Raw genomic sequence first — 18,357 nt, 5'->3', positions numbered from 1 at the left:
GAATTGCTGTATAGTGCCGTGTAGATGTATATGGCAGAACACATACATGTAAAACCTTATGTGAGCAAGTCTGCATGGTCACAGGTCATGTCTGTTAAGGCAGTGTAAGTCTTTATATGTGGAATCTACACAGCATCAAGGTCAACTGCATTAATGTGGACACAGCCAGCCATGTGCTGATAGGTAGGAACACCAGTACAGGCAAACAGACATGCCCACATCAAGACAGCATCCACATGGAGCATGAGCAATCTAATCAGGTGACACACATACATATATGGTGATAATATCCACTCACCATTGAGTGTCACATGTGTGTGACACAAACACGTCAGTGTCATGTAGGTTTGCAAATACAACTATTTAAATGTAATAAATGTGATACACATGTATGTTCAGCTGTAGCTCTGTATGTCTCTGTGAGTTACTGTGACCTGTCTCCATCATTATGTCTTCCAGGTATGCCCCGTGCAAGGCTACCCCCTTTTACCCACTTGGAGGATGAGGCCCTCATCCCATACCTACTTGACAATCATGATATCCTGTTCAGCCATGTGCCACAGGACACACAGCAGCAGGATGCCCTGTGGATGGAACTTTGCAGGAGGGTTAATGATGTGGTTGGCCACAACCACACATACCAGCAGGTGCGCAGACACTGTACAGACCTCATTACATGGGCAAAACAGCATGGGAATGCAATTGCCAGGGAACAAGGTGCAACAGGTGGTGGACCACCAACCCAGCCCCCACTCACAAGTACCAAGGAGCTACTGGCCAACCTGGGGACATGTGCAGAACCACATCCACAAGACTTAGCCAATATTGTGGAGGTGGGTGTCTCTCAACCACTGAGCCTGGAGTTTCCTGGTAAGTCAGTACTGCACGTATAACTACTATATTCCATATAGTTGCATGTGTCACTGTACAATATGTAATGTAACATCATATGCAATGCATATATACACACATGCCGCATACTATAGTATGCCACTCTGTGTATGCACACATGTGCATACACCATAGTATAGTCTAATGTATTGGTGTTCCTGTTAACATGCACATTGCACCCTGTAGCCATCATACAGACATGGATAATACTCATACTGCTGTGTTACTCCTATTTCGGTACCTCTGGTGTCCCGCTGCAATAGCAGCCCATTGCAGGTGAGACTGTTATTGTTTATCAGGAATCATAATGCACAGATCTATCTGCCATGTGGCCATTTACAACATGTACACATAATGTATGTTCCTATCACAATATACAGGTCGGACCTGCAATGCATCACAATGCCTACCCATGTGCAACACTTGCAAACTATGTGAATCATCTCACTGACATGAATCCTCACACACTGTCATTGCCAGATGTGTGGACAGCTGTGCATACAATGGCATAGGTGCTGTTCACTGTAGGGACATGTACCATAGATCAGAACTACACATGTGGGGAATACCAACAGTACTACACAGTGGGCTGGAGTATGGCCAGCCCACAGGATTCACTGGTGTGGATCATAGCCCTGCTATCAATGTCGCACAATGTGATGTGCTATCTTGACATGTCCATGACATCTAGTGGCCTGGCTGCAACACTGCCTACCTAACCTGAAAACATATCCCATATACCACCCTTTGTTTGCATAACCCTGTCGTCAGTGGAGCATATGACATCTATGGGTGTATGCCATATGGGGCAACACAGACATGTGAAATAGATGCCCGTCACAATAATTTGGCCAACGCATGTACACACATGGCCATGGAGGATGACCAGAGACATGGAGCAACACACACAGTAGACGTGATGCGCTTGTGTGTACACCCTGTCGTACAATGGCTACACATGGTGCAACTATGGCCTTTGTGTAATGGTTATATTGTAGATGTGGAACACTAGACATCCTACAGGCCTGTGCACATCTTGTGTAGGCATAACATCAATCCACCACATAAGATGTGTTGAACATCTTGAGGGTGTCACAACATGACAGCAGATACCTGTACAGTATCCACATCAGCCCACAGATACAGTACATTCCCCTTGCTGGTGTCAGACATCAATGTCATACTTGCTCCTTGTGTGTGTGTGTGTGTGTGTGTGTGTGTGTGTGTGTGTGTGTGTGTGTGTGTGTGTGTGTGTGTGTGTGTGTGTGTGTGGTACACAGATGTCATGTGGGACATGGTGTACTGACGTGTTCGCCATGTCTGGCCATAGTTGCCAGGCAGCAGCAATATGGTTGCAGATGTGCAGGGGTGTCATCCATATATACATCAGTGACCTGTGTCACAACTTCCACATCATGGTTTAGTGTGTATACATCTCAGTGACATGGGTCACATTCCACAGTATATATGTATTGTATCTGAACACAGTCATGGCTATGAACTATGTCTGTAACTCACACTGTATAGCAAGAGAGACGCCTCATGATTCCCTGCAATGGCCATGCACATCAGCTAAATGCACAGTATATCTGTAGGGCGGAAAGACAACACTGCATTGAAACATCATTACCTTACTGTATATTTGACAGGACACCATTGTGTAAAACATGTATGCATGTCATTGCACATGACAGCAGATCATATGTCATACTACATGTGATTGTCAAGGTCATATGCTACACATCAGGCAGGTGTACTGTTAACCTGTGCGGGTCTACATGGTGTAATACAGGGATGTATGCTAACTACTAATATGATTGTGTAATTTGCATGCCGTCTGCTATGACACATGCGTGCTGTTGTGTGCAACCCAGGGATGTATGATAATGACCACTTTTATTGTCTGCACTGCATGCCGTCTGCTGTATCACATGCATGTTCATGCCTTCTGTCATTTCACATAAAGGGATGTATGATAACTACCACTATTATTGCCTGTGCTGCATGCCGTCTGCCATATTACATGCATGTTGCATGCCTTCTGTCATATCACGTGTGTGTGTGTGTGTGTGTGCGTGTGAGTGTGTGTGTGTGTGTGTGTGTGTGTGTGTGTGTGTGTGTGTGTGTGTGTGTGTGTGTTTATTGTATAGATTGTAATGTGCAGTTTTTGTCTGCCCTCACAGGTGATGTAGGTGCATTGCCCTCCTGCAGTACATCTGATGTTAGTGTCCCCACAGACTCTAGCAGTGATGATGAACGTATGATTGAGGCACAGGCAGAGTTGTCAGGGGCTGAAACTGTGCCATTGGTTGCCATTCCAGCTATATCCCCCTTATCCCCGCACACAGATCCCATGCCTGCATATACCCCATCACCAATGGCCATAGAGGAAGGACAGTTGGTGAGTGGTAGCTTGGAACAGGAAATTGTGGGGGCTATGAAAGGTGTGCCTGCACACCATGGTGTCAGCCAATTGACTGGTGGTGCCCCACACAGGCACATGGCCAGTGCTGCTCATAGGAGAACCTCTGGCCAACATGCTCCTGCAAGACAGAGCGCAGCAGCTGGTTTCACCAGACGCATGTTTCAGGCTGCAATGGAGGCACAGGCACGTGCTGAATGGCACAACAGAGAGGATCAGAGGCTTCAGAGGGCTGCTGTCCATTCTTTAAACAACAACATCCAGGCAATGGTAAATGCTCAACAGCAGATTGCTGAAGCTTTGGATAGACAGTTGGGTGACATGGTTGGTGTCCTTGACCGTGGCATGACAATCCATGAGCGTGAGCTGTCTGTGTTGGAACATCTGGTAGGAGTGAGGCATCAGGCACGTAGACATAGGCCTGCTACATCACCTGTTTTAGGTTCACGTGTATGAGCTACCTCACTTGTCCACTCCCCATAGTGGCGGTACCAGCAGCAGTGCAACTGGTGCTGTGCTGTCCACACCATGACACAGCAGGCCACATGCACAGGGCCCGGGATGGTCCCAACAGGGACATGGTACCAGTGGACAAGTGACATCAGACAGCACCCAATCTGTACCTCTGCCTGGTAGTGCCCGTGCAACCCCTGGCAGGCACAGGTCACATGTCTGTGGCTGGACACCGTGAACTGTAAAACCTGGCCTGTACAGTCTGCAGCTGTCAATAATACCCCTGTGTAGGCCAGACACATGGCAAAACTGTATGCATACATACACGCACACAATGGAAACATATGTAGGGCACTACAACACACACATGCATAACATCCACACACACCCAATTAGATCAAAGGCCCTAACCCACACACATGATGTCATCCAATGGTGCACCCTAGGCCACTGGCAAGCATTATCACCCTGTGTATATGATGATGCCTGTGCTGCATCCCTGACATCCACTCCATCGGTGCAGGGACATGCTCATATGGTCTGATGCACAGGGTGAACAGACTAGGAAGATAAGTGTAGTTTACAACTGTTGAGTACTGTTGACAGGCAGCAGACATACCATGTATTACAGGTGTACAATGCAGTTCATACTGTTAACAGTATGTGTCTTGTGTAACAACAGTAGCTGCATGTTGGTCATGATGTTCTGTTGTCCTCCTTCATGTCTAATTGCACGTACCGGTGGATGTCAGTGTTTGCAGTTAGTGTCCCATATGTCAATGTGGACTACTCGCAGGTATGTATGAATATACCAGCATGCACTGTGTAGCTGCCACATAACAATGAGAATGTCCCACATTCCAAACACATGTACTGATCCAAGAGCATGATAGCTGTGTATTAAGCTACTCTGGCTACAGACGTGACATCCATAAAGGGTGACATCACAGGTACAGTTACATGGAGTGGTGAGGAAAGAGAGCAGTCTAGCTGATTACAAGGGTAGAGGCCAGTGGGAAGTGTGATGCCTCATTGGGAATCAGTAATACATGTTCCCATGACAGGATGCCAACACACAACTGCACCCACACACTCAGGTATTAACACATATGTATTCAGTGACACAGCAACACACTCACGGATTAATCGACACAGTAACACACACTCGCACACAGTTGCTACTGGTGAGGTGAGGACCCATGCCTGTGTGCAAATCATCATTACAGTACTGTGCATCTACATGACACGCCATAGAGAATACACATGTACAGGTAGTCAATATGGCCTAAGATCGGGGACATCAACATGGATAGTAGAATGCATTGCCTGGATGGGGGGAGGGGTCTTATCAGTTCAGTATGGTAACATACATCCTCACTCCAAGGACCAGACAGCCATACATACACACACACACACACACACACACACACACACACACACACACACACACACACACACACACACACACACACACTGTGGCATTCAGTATTGAATACACCTATGTCATGCACATACAGATACCTCACATGTGTGAGATACATGCCGCTGCCTATGTCCTGCTTTCTACATTGCAGTCTGTACAGATGTTTACACTAGTGTACAGCACAGTGAGTAACAATTGAGATGTATTCCCCACCATACATGACATATATGGACACACATGCAACCACACATGCCAGTACTGTGAATCAAAGACCTGCCTAGCTCATGATATGTATGACAGACTTACAGCAGTATTGCATGCATTACAAACTGTACTGATGCTTCCTTTGGCAACAGTGCTGATATATGCACACGGGGCATCTTAACTGTTAACAGGTGTCAAGTGATTTACCTTCGCTGTCACCCTGACCGCTGTCTAAGTTGTGTGTTATGTCCTTTAATTAACAAAACCATTGCTTACTGGTTACATGGGTTATTGTAGGACCACTTTTGACACACCTGTGAGCTGTCCTCAGCAAGTATCCATCTGCAAAGATGCCCCACCACTTAGTTATTTCCACACATCTGTCCATACCTGAGGTACATCTTTCCATACAATCAGCATATCACCATATATAGTTGGCAATGTTGAGGCTGCATTGCAACTGCATGATGTACTAGGATACATGTCACCTGCATACATCAGCAACTGCACACACATGTTATCTGAATGCACAACACTACATGTACATGTGTGTAGGCACTACAATCCTGTCAGTTGGGCATGTTTGTAGACATTGCAATTGGTGGACATGTGTAATGACATACATGACACATGGACTGTTGTATGATATGATAGGTGTAATGGGTGACTGGTACAGAGGGAATGTTACCACTGTCAACACTGATATAACACCTTATAGCATTCAACAGCCATGGACCAACATTCCTTGTGCATGTGTGTAATGGCTGTAGCCACCTGTTTGCACAAAGGACAACAGCTATGCTATTTACATGTATGTTTTGTGTGTGTGTGTGTGTGTGTGTGTGTGTGTGTGTGTGTGTGTGTGTGTGTGTGTGTGTGTGTGTCTGTGTGTGTGGCATGTACATACCCAGGGCAGGTACATGTATGTCATATCCATACACAAGGGTGTGTACTGGTGTATAGCAACAGTCATCTGCTAATGCTGGAAAGTATCGAGTGCCCCTGGTATGTGTACAGCTGACCTGGTTGCAGATAGTGGTATCCCTGCATTGCATAACACATGATGCAACTGTATCAGTACATGGGTACTCTCTACAGTTGATGTAGAGCTTGGTAAAGTCCACTGGTCAAGGGTCACATTGTGGTGTACTCTTATATGTCCTACAATATGTATGGATGTATGTTGATGGTCCGAGGCCATAGTAGTGTCTGAGGTTTACATCCTAGAATGCAGCATGTGACACTGTGTCCTGCACATGACTCATCTGTGATGCCTTTCGTGGGGGTACCGGTCAGTACATATGAGTGATCTTTATCTATGTGGGGACACCACCACCTGGAGTGGTCCGTACCTGTGTTATGGCCCACATGTCTGTTTCTGAGGTATATGGTGGTCGTGCTATTGTGCACTACAGAGCCATCAGCCAGGTGTTCCTCACTGCACAGATGTCAGTACTCCACATTGTTGGATCTACAGTGACCAGCTGTGATTATGGACGCTACACATCTAGCACTGGTTAGCATAAGAAAACAATGCAGTTGTCCTGTAGGTATCAGGGTGTTATCCTGTGTTTAGAACATTTGCCTTGGAATGGCACTGTATGGGCGGATGCAACTTGGGTATTATCCCCACTCCCTTGAATCATGGATGCATGTGATATGTGTCAAAGGCCTGTCTACTGTCAGCCATGTCATCCCAGAATGACAAACATTGGACAATCTCGTACTTACAGCAGGACATTGGCTTATTGTGTTCTTCAAGCAGTTGCCACCTCTAGCAAGGTTCATTGTGTTGGTCAAGCAGTTTCCACTCCTAGCAAGACATCACTGCGAGTGCTGATATTGTGCTTGGTATAGGATGGTACATCTAAGGTGATGGACAGCAGCAGACGTTGTGTAAAAGACCGGTGTCATATATATGTAGAGCAGCGTTCCTACTAACAATGACAACTACTAACACCAGAGCCCATTACAATGTGTTCTTTATGTCTACCTGTAATAGCATGGCCACTGTGGCCTTCCGTGTTTAGAATCAGAGTGCATCCCAGTCAGGCCTGTGCTACTAAGTCTATGAGCATACCCAGTATAACCTTGTGTAGATGGACACATAGTGCATTCCGAACAACCCTGTGCTACTAAGTGTGTGAGCATGTCCAGTGACACCTTGTGTCAGTTATGTGCCTCTGTGTATGGGCATGGCCATTGTAACCCTGTATAGTGGTAGTAGTCATCCATTCCACAGATGGGCATACTCCAGGTCAGGATGGATTCCTACTTTAAACTCACAGGTTCACAGGTATGTACATCTTAACTGCCAGCATCCCTGTTGATGTCCACATTCCTAGAAGGTCATAATGACAGCCTTGAAATGTGTAGTCTGTGTGGCGCAACTTGTAAGTATGTAGTATTGTAATAGTGATCTGTAAATAGGCAGGTGTTCCGTCCCCACCACTGGCATGTGTGTGTGTGTGTGTGTGTGTGTGTGTGTGTGTGTGTGTGTGTGTGTGTGTGTGTGTATGTCTGTCCCCATTTGCCAGAGGACTGTAAATTGCTTTTAGACTGCTCACACTCCATACAATTCGTATACCCACCCTTGGCAGAGCTGATGATGACACCCACCTACAAATACACCTCTGGGAGTGCTGTGTCCCAGTAATCTCGGTAGCCCTTTCTGTAACTGCGTAATGCTGTAGTGTAATAAAGTAGTTAGGTCAGTGTTCTAATCCCACAGTTGCTGTGTGTGTGTGTGTGTGTGTGTGTGTGTGTGTGTGTGTGTGTGTGTGTGTGTGTGTGTGTGTGTGTGTGTGTGTGTGTGTATGTGTGTGTCCCTGTCTGCCTGAGGAATGAGTAATGCTTTTAGACTGCTCACACTCCATACAATTCATATACCCACCTTTGGCAGGGCTGATGATGACACCCACCTACAAATACACCTCTGGGATTGCTGTGTCCCAGTAATCTCAGTAGCCCATTCTGTAACTGCTTAATGCTGTAGTATAATAAAGTAGTTAGGTCAGTGCTCTAATCCCACAGTTGCCGTGTGTGTGTGTGTGTGTGTGTGTGTGTGTGTGTGTGTGTGTGTGTGTGTGTGTGTGTGTGTGTGTGTGTGTGTGTGTCCGTCTGCCTGAGGAATGAGTAATGCTTTTAGACTGCTCACACTCCTTACATTTCTTATACCCACCTTTGGCAAGGCTGATGATGTCACCCACCTACAAATACACCTCTGTGAGTGCTGTGTCCCAGTAATCTCAGTAGCACGTTCTGTAACTGTGTAATGATGTAGTGTAATAAAGTAATTAGGTCGGTGTTCTAATCCCACAATTGCCGTGTGTGTGTGTCCCCGTCTGCCTGAGGACTGAGTAATGCTTTTAGACTGCTCACACTCCTTACATTTCTTATACCCACCTTTGGCAAGGCTGATGATGTCACCCACCTACAAATACACCTCTGGGAGAGCTGTGTCCCACTAATCTCTGTAGTGCGTTCTGTAACTGCATAATGCTGTAGTGTAATAAAGTAGTTAGGTTGGTGTTCTAATCCCACATTTGGTGTGTGTGTGTGTGTCTGTCTGTCTGTCTGTCTTCCTGAGGACTGAGTAATGCTTTTAGACTGCTCACACTCCTTACATTTCTTATACCCACCTTTGGCAAGGCTGATGATGTCACCCACCTACAAATACACCTCTGGGAGTGCTGTGTCCCAGTAATCTATGTAGCACGTTCTGTAACTGCGTAATGCTGTAGTGTAATAAAATAGTTAGATTGGTGTTCTAATCCCACAGTTGCTGTGTGTGTCCCCATCTGCCTGAGGACTGAGTAATGCTTCTAGACTGCTCACACTCCTTATATTTCTTATACCCACCTTTGGCAAGGCTGATGATGTCACCCACCTACAAATACACCTCTGGGAGTGCTGTGTTCCAGTAATCTCAGTAGCACATTCTGTAACTGCATAATGCTGTAGTGTAATAAAGTAATTAGGTCGGTGTTCTAATCCCACACTTGCTCTGTGTGTGTGTCCCTGTCCTGCCTGAGGACTGAGTAATGCTTTTAGACTGCGCACACTCCTTACATTTCCTATACCCACCTTTGGCAAGGCTGATGATGTCACCCACCTACAAATACACCTCTGGGAGAGCTGTGTCTCAGTAATCTCTGTAGCGTGTTCTGTAACTGCATAATGCTGTAGTGTAATAATGTAGTTAGGTCGGTGTTCTAATCCCACACTTGCCGTGTGTGTCCCCGTCTGCCTGAGGACTGAGTAATGCTTTTAGACTGCTCACACTCCTTACATTTCTTATACCCACCTTTGGCAAGGCTGATGATGTCACCCACCTACAAGTACGCCTCTGGGAGTGCTGTATCCCAGTAATCTCGGTAGTGCATTTTGTAACTGCATAATGCTGTAGTGTAATAATGTAGTTAGGTCAGTGTTCTAATCCCAGACATGCCAAGTGTGTGTGTGTGTGTGTGTGTGTGTGTGTGTGTGTGTGTCTGCCTTCATGAGACAAGTACAGTGCTTTGTAGTATTCACCGTAGTGCGTGCCCTAAATGTGTATTGCTAGAATGTGATACGGTAGAGGTTTGTATACAGGACATGGTAAGTGTGTGTTTGTCTGTCAGAGCCTGTGTAGAGGTGGCCATGATTGTCTTACCATTGGACATGTTTGGGAGTGGATTTTGTAGTTTTCCTATATGGTATCTGTCTTATGACACATTGGCCACCTCACAAGGAGTACAGCTGTCAGTCAGCCACGGGACTGTGTTGGCAAGCCATATCCATACACTTGGCAAAAGGCCTGGTGAACAAAGTATTCAGCCCTACTAGTACCCGCTATGTTGCTAGTACCATGCACATTATTGACAGATAGTAGGCATGGTGTGAATGCAGTGGCCTGCAGAGGACATGGCACCCTGTACAGTGGTACACTAGGCACATATATGCGGACATTGTGCCTTCACTATGTTCCACACTGAATGCTTGCAACATATGTGGTGCCATCAGATGTGATCCACAGAGGCCAGACAATGCTGTACACATGTGCCCTGTATGGACCCATGCCACTGACACCACAGAATACCTGTATCATACTATCCATGCAGGTGCAGGGTTGACCTGCTCACTTTAAGCAGGTTTTGCCACACCAGGCCAGTATTGGCATATCGGGGGATAACAGGCTGTGTACACAACATGTGTCTGCCAAACCAGGTACACCTGTGCATGTCACTGTACAGTATTGTGGGATACGCACATCCCAGGCAATGTCCATGTGAAGGACTATCAAACACAGACATGGCATGCATTGCAAAGCTATGGCCATACACGTTGGTAACCAGGATGTCAGGCTGTCAGTGAACAGTTCTTTTGTTACAGGATGTTTTATGCCTAAGCTTAAAAAAATATATAATAGGAGAGAAACCACAATTTTCCTATAGGAATTCTGAAACATTAAAACAGAAATTATGTTATAAGGATTTTAAAAAAGTAAAGGAAAAAGTCCAACGGAAGATATGGACAAAAAAATGTTATAATTGTAGTTGTTGCAATGATATACATGATGGGATAGATAATTTTGAACATCTTGTAACAAAAGAACTGCTCACTTTCAAGACTTCTGTGAACTGTAATATGACCCAAGTAGTGTATCTAGCTACATGCATATCATGTACATCATTTTATGTGGGTAAGACCACAAGGAAATTCAGAGAGCGGATAGTGGAGCATAAATCAGAGATTAGAAGGAATACAATTACAAATGCATTAAGTAGACATATCTCTGAGAATGGTAGTACTCATAGGTTTAAGTTTAGGGGAATAGATACAGTGAACATGGGAAGTAGGGGAGGTGACATGAATAATACTTTGGAGTTGAAAGAGTATGAATGGATCATTAGATTTCAGGCAGATGTCAAACCAGGCTTGAATAATGCTGTTAGTTTGAAGCCGGTGCTGATAAAAAGACAAAGAGAAAATATATAATGTAGATGTTTTACATCAGTTTTATTATGTATCTGTACAATTTAAATGTTGTTATATGTGTTGTATATAAATTTTAGGTAGTTTTTAGATACTGTTTTTTTTAATTGTTGCTGTATGATGGTAGGCTGGCTGTGACATGTGATTTTAATTGTTCCCTATTTAAAAGTGAAGATAGAAATGTGTTTTTTATGTACTGATGAAGGGTGGTTAACCCAAAACCTTTGCATTAAATTTTTGGTGTGATTTGTATATTTGGATTTATATTTTTATAGCAGCACTGTCTATTGGTTTTGACTATTTGGCGTTTTGGACAGTACTATGAACGTCAAGTTTAATGGCGATTGTTTCAGCCAGCATTATGAGTATGTTGAGTACTGGAGTGAAAGAACCGAATGGTTCAGTGAAAAGATTTCTACAAATGCAGAATAATCCACTGCTGCAATTGGTATTTAATGCACCTTCCTCATTGGTAACCGCTGACCAAACAACAGAAGATTTTAAAAAGATGTTAGACACTCTAGAGAAAAAAGTACAAATGTACAAACAACTCCAATGACAGCGGTTAAGCTTTCAAGCTTATCTGGAGTTAGGTGTTGTACCACGAGGGCTAAGAATATTGAAAATGCCCTCACACGTGAACACGTATTCAGAACTTCTTGGACAATGGCAGCAGCTTAATTTAAAACTAAGTGCAGACTATATGAGATTTATGAACAGTTTCTTTGACCCGATAGAGAAAACACTTGTAGAAGAAATAGAAAAACTGGAAAATATGATGTTCTTAATATGCCCTGTTATGCGAATTCCAATGGAATGTATCAAATACTGTTAGATCGGCTGCATTTGTTTGATACTAAACTGGAATCTAAAAAAAAAGCATAAGCTACAACGAGATGTTAATGATTTTAAAAACGGACATATCTTCTCTTGGCCGAGGAATGATAATCAGATTTGGTTCTCTAAGAATGGTGCTAATAATTTAAAAGGAAAAGCTAAAAATCACCTAGATCAACTAGATACATTTGGGGCAATACAACCAGTCGAGGTACCCTTGACCAATCGGGAAGCGCATATGCAAATTCAACCATCCACAACGATCAATCCACGAGTAGAGATAACTTCAAAAGATGTCACAAATGGGGAGGAGATCCCCTTAGAGAGTCAAAGGAATGGTTCCACTGACAGTGTGGCACGCCCTAAGGTTAAGGAACATTATACTTTCCAACGGTTATCAGGAAACAAGGATAAAGCTACGCAAGGTGGAATAACTTCTTTTTCACCTTTTCAGCTAAAGCTGCCAGAGAAGATAGTAGCACAACAGAAGCCATCGCCGAGGGGTCGGTCACAACAACGGCAAATACAGCAAACAACGGCAGGGGTGAAGAGGAAGAGCAACAGTCCTGCGCTTCACAATAAGGTGGTTCGACACTAACACAAATAGTAAAAGGTAATGTTAACCTTTCAGCAGTGATATTAACTGCCTGTCAAATGGAACTTTTGAGCAAAGGACTGAAATTTATACCTAACATGGCTGATAACATAGTACAGGCCATTACAGATATGAAACTATTTGTTAGAAATGTAAGCTTAAAGTTGATCTTTAAGGATGTGAGTTCTTACACACCAGTATGTAAAAAATTAAGCATATTTACACCTTTAATGTGTCCAATTCTAACTGCTTTTTCAGATGTTGTTGAGAAAGAATTAAAGAGCACTTTACTCTAAAGGGAATAGAAGAAAATTGTACAACCTATCCTATGATGAGCATAAAGCGTTGAAAATGTTGGAAAAAGATGATAGTTTAATAATTAAGCAAGCAGATAAAGGAGGTGTAGTGGTGATAATGGATAGGGAAAGATATACAGAAAGTTTTAAAATGATACTGAATGATGCTACGACTTTTAAAGAAATAAACTATGGTGAAGTAAGGAAGTGCATTTCAGAAGTCAATATGATAATATATGATTTACAATTGAATGAGGATATAACAATTGATTTATTTAATTATCTCTCCGTTCTGTGTCCTAGAATACCGCAAATATATGGGATTCCAAAAATACATAAATGTTTGGATAACCCCCCCTGAGACCTATTGTCTCAGGAGGTGGTATGATAACTGAGCCAATTTCAAAATATTTGCAAATGAAACTAGGAAGGTATTTATTTAAATGTCCTAGTATAATAAAGGACACTAATAGTTTTCTGTCTGACTTTTATGAGTGGTGTGTTAAACAGATTGAAATTAATTTTATTTTTGTGACACTAGATATTACATCACTCTTTACAGTAATTCCAAATGATTATGGAGTGGAGGCTATTCCTAGTTTTCTTAATAATTAAATCAATATGCAAGCTAGGGAAATAGAAAATATATGCACACTGTTAGAAGTAATACTAACAAAAAATGTGTTTATTTTATTTATTTATTTTTTTTATTTTACATTTGTTGACCGGGCTAGTCCAGCTGGATATTTGTCCATTTTCAGTGGAGGCCCGGGGAGAAAAGCTCCACAAGATACAACAACATAAAGGTCACGACAAATACATTAACAGTAGAATTTGGTACATAAGAAGGTTTTTTTTTGTTTTTTTTTAAATATTACAAGCCTAAGATTATATATTTTATATTTCAGTAGGAAAAGAAATATTTTTCTAAGAATTAGATAAACACGACTAAGACAATTACATTAGAAATGGTATATTACAAATCTTTATAACATATTACAAGCCTAGGATTTTATATTATGTATTCTGTTAGGGAAAGAAAACTTACTATAAGACTAAAAGTTTATATTAAATAGGTACTAAGGTCACATATAAGCCTGAGAAAGAAAAACACTAGAGATAAATGGATAGAGTATAGAAGATAAACATACAATGATGCATTTATGGTGTTGTTTACCACTGAAGTTGTGATCATATATGAAGGTGGTTGTTTTTGATAAAACACCATACCTGCAGCTAACTGGGGTGGCAATGGGCACCCCAGTAGCTAATACATATGCTAATCTGGTGTTATACCAACGGGAGAAGCACTGCATTTTCAGTGAAGAAAATTAATTGAACAGTAAGTTCAAGTTCTACAAAAGGTTTGTGGATGATTATTTTATGATATAGAGCGGTAATATGGAGGAGTTAAAGGATTATATTATGTATTTGAATAACTCCACGAACTTCTTAAAATTTAAAATGTTAGCATCAGAAGAAAGTATAGTGTTTTTAGATATTCGATTGTATAAAAACGAAGATAGTGTAGAATCCACAAAACATAAAAAGAGTGTGAATATTAGTAGATACATTAATACAAACAGTATGCATGCACCACATACTTTCAAGGGAATACTGAGAGCACAACGAATAAGAGCTAATAAGCTTAATACTGAAGAGAGTAATTTTTTAGATCAGGCTAAAGAAACGGTACAAGAGTTTAAAGGTAATGGTTATCCTAGTCAAGTTGTGAATGATATATATGAGGATGTAGTAAGAGGTAGAAGAGATAAGTATAGGCCAATTCTAATGCAAAAATGACACAAGAAGTGCAATTATTGGATAGAAAAGAAAATGTAGTTAGATATATTACTACATTTAATATTAATACTAAAGATGTACGTTATATAATAGAAAAAAATTGGATAATATTAATGGCTAAGCCTGAGCTTAAAAATATAATAGGAGAGAGACCACAATTTTCCTATAGGAATTCTGAAACATTAAAACAGAAATTATGTTATAAGGATTTTAAAGAAGTAAAGGAAAAAGTCCAGCGGAAGATAGGGACAAAAAAATGTTCTAACTGTAGTTGTTGCAATGATATACATGATGGGACAGATAATTTTGAACATCCTGTAACAAAAGAACTGTTCACTTTCAAGACTTCTGTGAACTCTAATATGACCCAAGTAGTGTATCTAGCTACATGCATATCATGTACATCATTTTATGTGGGTAAGACCACAAGGAAATTAAGAGAGCGGATAGTGGAGCATAAATCAGAGATTAGAAGGAATACAATTACAAATGCATTGAGTAGACATATATCTGAGAATGGTAGTACTCATAGTTTTAAGTTTAGGGGAATAGATACAGTGAACATGGGAAGTAGGGCAGGTGACATGAATAATACTTTGGAGTTGAAAGAGTATGAATGGATCATTAGATTTCAGGCAGATGTCAAACCGGGCTTGAATAATGCTGTTAGTTTGAAGCCGGTGCTGATAAAAAGACAAAGAGAAAATATATAATGTAGATGTTTTACATCAGTTTTATTATGTATCTGTACAATTTAAATGTTGTTATATGTGTTGTATATAAATTTTAGGTAGTTTTTAGATACTGTTTTTTTTAATTGTTGCTGTATGATGGTAGGCTGGCTGTGACATGTGATTTTAATTGTTCCCTATTTAAAAGTGAAGATAGAAATGTGTTTTTTATGTACTGATGAAGGGTGGTTAACCCGAAAGCTTTGCATTAAATTTTCAGCGTGATTGGTGTATTTGGAGTTATATTTTTATCGCAGAACTGTCTATTGGTTTTGACTATTTGGCGTTTTGGACAGTACTATGAACGTCAAGTTTAAGGGAGATTGTTTCAGCCAGCATTATGAGTATGTCGAGTACTGGAGTGAAAGAACCGAATGGTTCAGTGAAAAGAGTTCTACAAATGCAGAATAATCCACTGCTGCAATTCATATTTAATGCACCTTCCTCATTGGTAACCGCTGACCAAACAACAGAAGATTTTAAAAAGATGTTAGACACTCTAGAGAAAAAAGTACAAATGTACAAACAACTCCAATGACAGTGGTTAAGCTTTCAAGCTTATCTGGAGTTAGGTGTTGTACCACAAGGGCTAAGAATATTGAAAATGCCCTCGTACGCGAACACGTATACAGAACTTCTTGGACAATGGCAGCAGCTTAATGTAAAACTAAGTGCAGACTATATGAGATTGATGAGCAGTTTCTTTGAGCCGATAGAGAAAAAACTCATAGAAGAAATAGAAAAACTAGAAAATGATGTTCTTAATATGTCCTGTTATGCGAATTCCAATGGAATGTATCAAATAGCATTAGATCGGCTGCATTTGTTTGATACTAAACTGGAATCTAAAAAAAAGCATAAGCTAGAACGAAATGTTAATGATTTGAAAAACGGGCATATCTTCTCTTAGCCGAGGAATGATAATCAGATTTGGTTCTCTAAGAATGGTGCTAATAATTTAAAATGAAAAGCTAAAAATCACCTAGATAAACTAGATACATTTGGAGCAATACAACCAGTCGAGAAACCCTTGACCAATCGGGAAGAGCATATGCAAATTCAACCATCCAGAATGACCAATCCACGAGTAGAGATAACTTCAAAAGACGTCACAAATGGGGAGGAGATCCCCTTAGAGAGTCAAAGGAATGGTTCCACTGACAGTGCGGTACGCCCTAAGGTGAAGGAACATTATACTTTCCAACAGCTATCAGGAAACAAGAATAAAGCTACGCAAGGTGGAATAACTTCTTTTTCACCTTTTCAGCTAAAGCTGCCAGAGAAGATAGTAGCACAACAGAAGCCATCGCCGAGGGGTCGGTCACAACAATGGCAAATACAGCAAACAATGGCAGGCGTGAAGAGGAAGAGCAACAGTCCTGCGCTTCACAACAAGGTGGTTCGACGCTGACACAAATATTAAAAGGTACTGTTAATCTTTCAGCAGAGATATTAACTGCCTCTGAAATAGAACTTTTGAGCAAAGGACTGAAATTTATACCTAACACGGGTGATAATATAGTACAGGCCATTACAGATATGAAACTATTTGTTAGAAATGTAAGCTTAAAGTTGATCTTTAAGGATGTGAGTTCTTACACACCAGTATGTAAAAAATTAAGCACATTTACACCTTTAACATGTCCAATGCTAACTGCTTTTTCAGATGTTGTTGAGAAAGAATTAAAGAGCACTTTACTCTAAAGGGAATAGAAGAAAATTGTACAACCTATCCTATGATGAGTATAAAGCGTTGAAAATGTTGGAAAAAGATGATAGTTTAATAATTAAGCAAGCAGATAAAGGAGGTGCAGTGGTGATAATGGATAGGGAAAGATATACAGAAAGTTTTAAAATGATACTGAATGATGCTACGACTTTTAAAGAAATAAACTATGGTGAAGTAAAGAAGTGCATTTCAGAAGTCAGTATGATAATATATGATTTACAATTGAATGAGGATATAACAATTGATTTATTTAATTATCTCTCCATTCTGTGTCCTAGAATACTGCAAATATATGGGATTCCAAAAATACATAAATGTTTGGATAACCCCCCCTGAGACTTATTGTCTCAGGAGGTGGTTGGATAACTGAGCCAATTTCAAAATATTTGCAAATGAAACTAGGAAGGTATTTATGTAAATGTCCTAGTATAATAAAGGACACTAATAGTTTTCTGTCTGACTTTTATGAGTGGTATGTTAAACAGATTGAAATTAATTTTATTTTTGTGACACTAGATATTACATTGCTCTTTACAGTAATTCCAAATGATTATGGAGTGGAGGCTATACATAGTTTCCTTATTAATGAAATCAATATGCAGGCTAGGGAAATATAAAATATATGCACACTGTTAGAAGTAATACTAACAAAAAATGTGTTTATTTTTGATAAAACACCATATCTGCAGCTAACTGGGGTGACAATGGGCACCCCAGTAGCTAATACATATGCTAATCTGGTGTTATACCAATGGGAGAAGCACTGTATTTTCAGTGAAGAAAATTAATTGAACAGTAAGTTCAAGTTCTACAAAAGGTTTGTGGATGATTGTTTTATGATATGGAGTGGTAATATGGAGGTGTTAAAGGAATATATTATGTATTTGAATAACTCCACGAACTTCTTAAAATTTTAAATGTTAGCATCAGAAGAAAGTATAGTGTTTTTAGATATTTGATTGTATAAAAAAGAAGATAGTGTAGAATCCACAATACA

Source organism: Protopterus annectens, chromosome 1.part1 (assembly GCF_019279795.1).
Source record: "Protopterus annectens isolate FY-2018-M chromosome 1.part1, PAN1.0, whole genome shotgun sequence".
Classification (NCBI taxonomy): domain Eukaryota; kingdom Metazoa; phylum Chordata; order Ceratodontiformes; family Protopteridae; genus Protopterus; species Protopterus annectens.
This window is presented reverse-complemented; position numbering follows the sequence as displayed.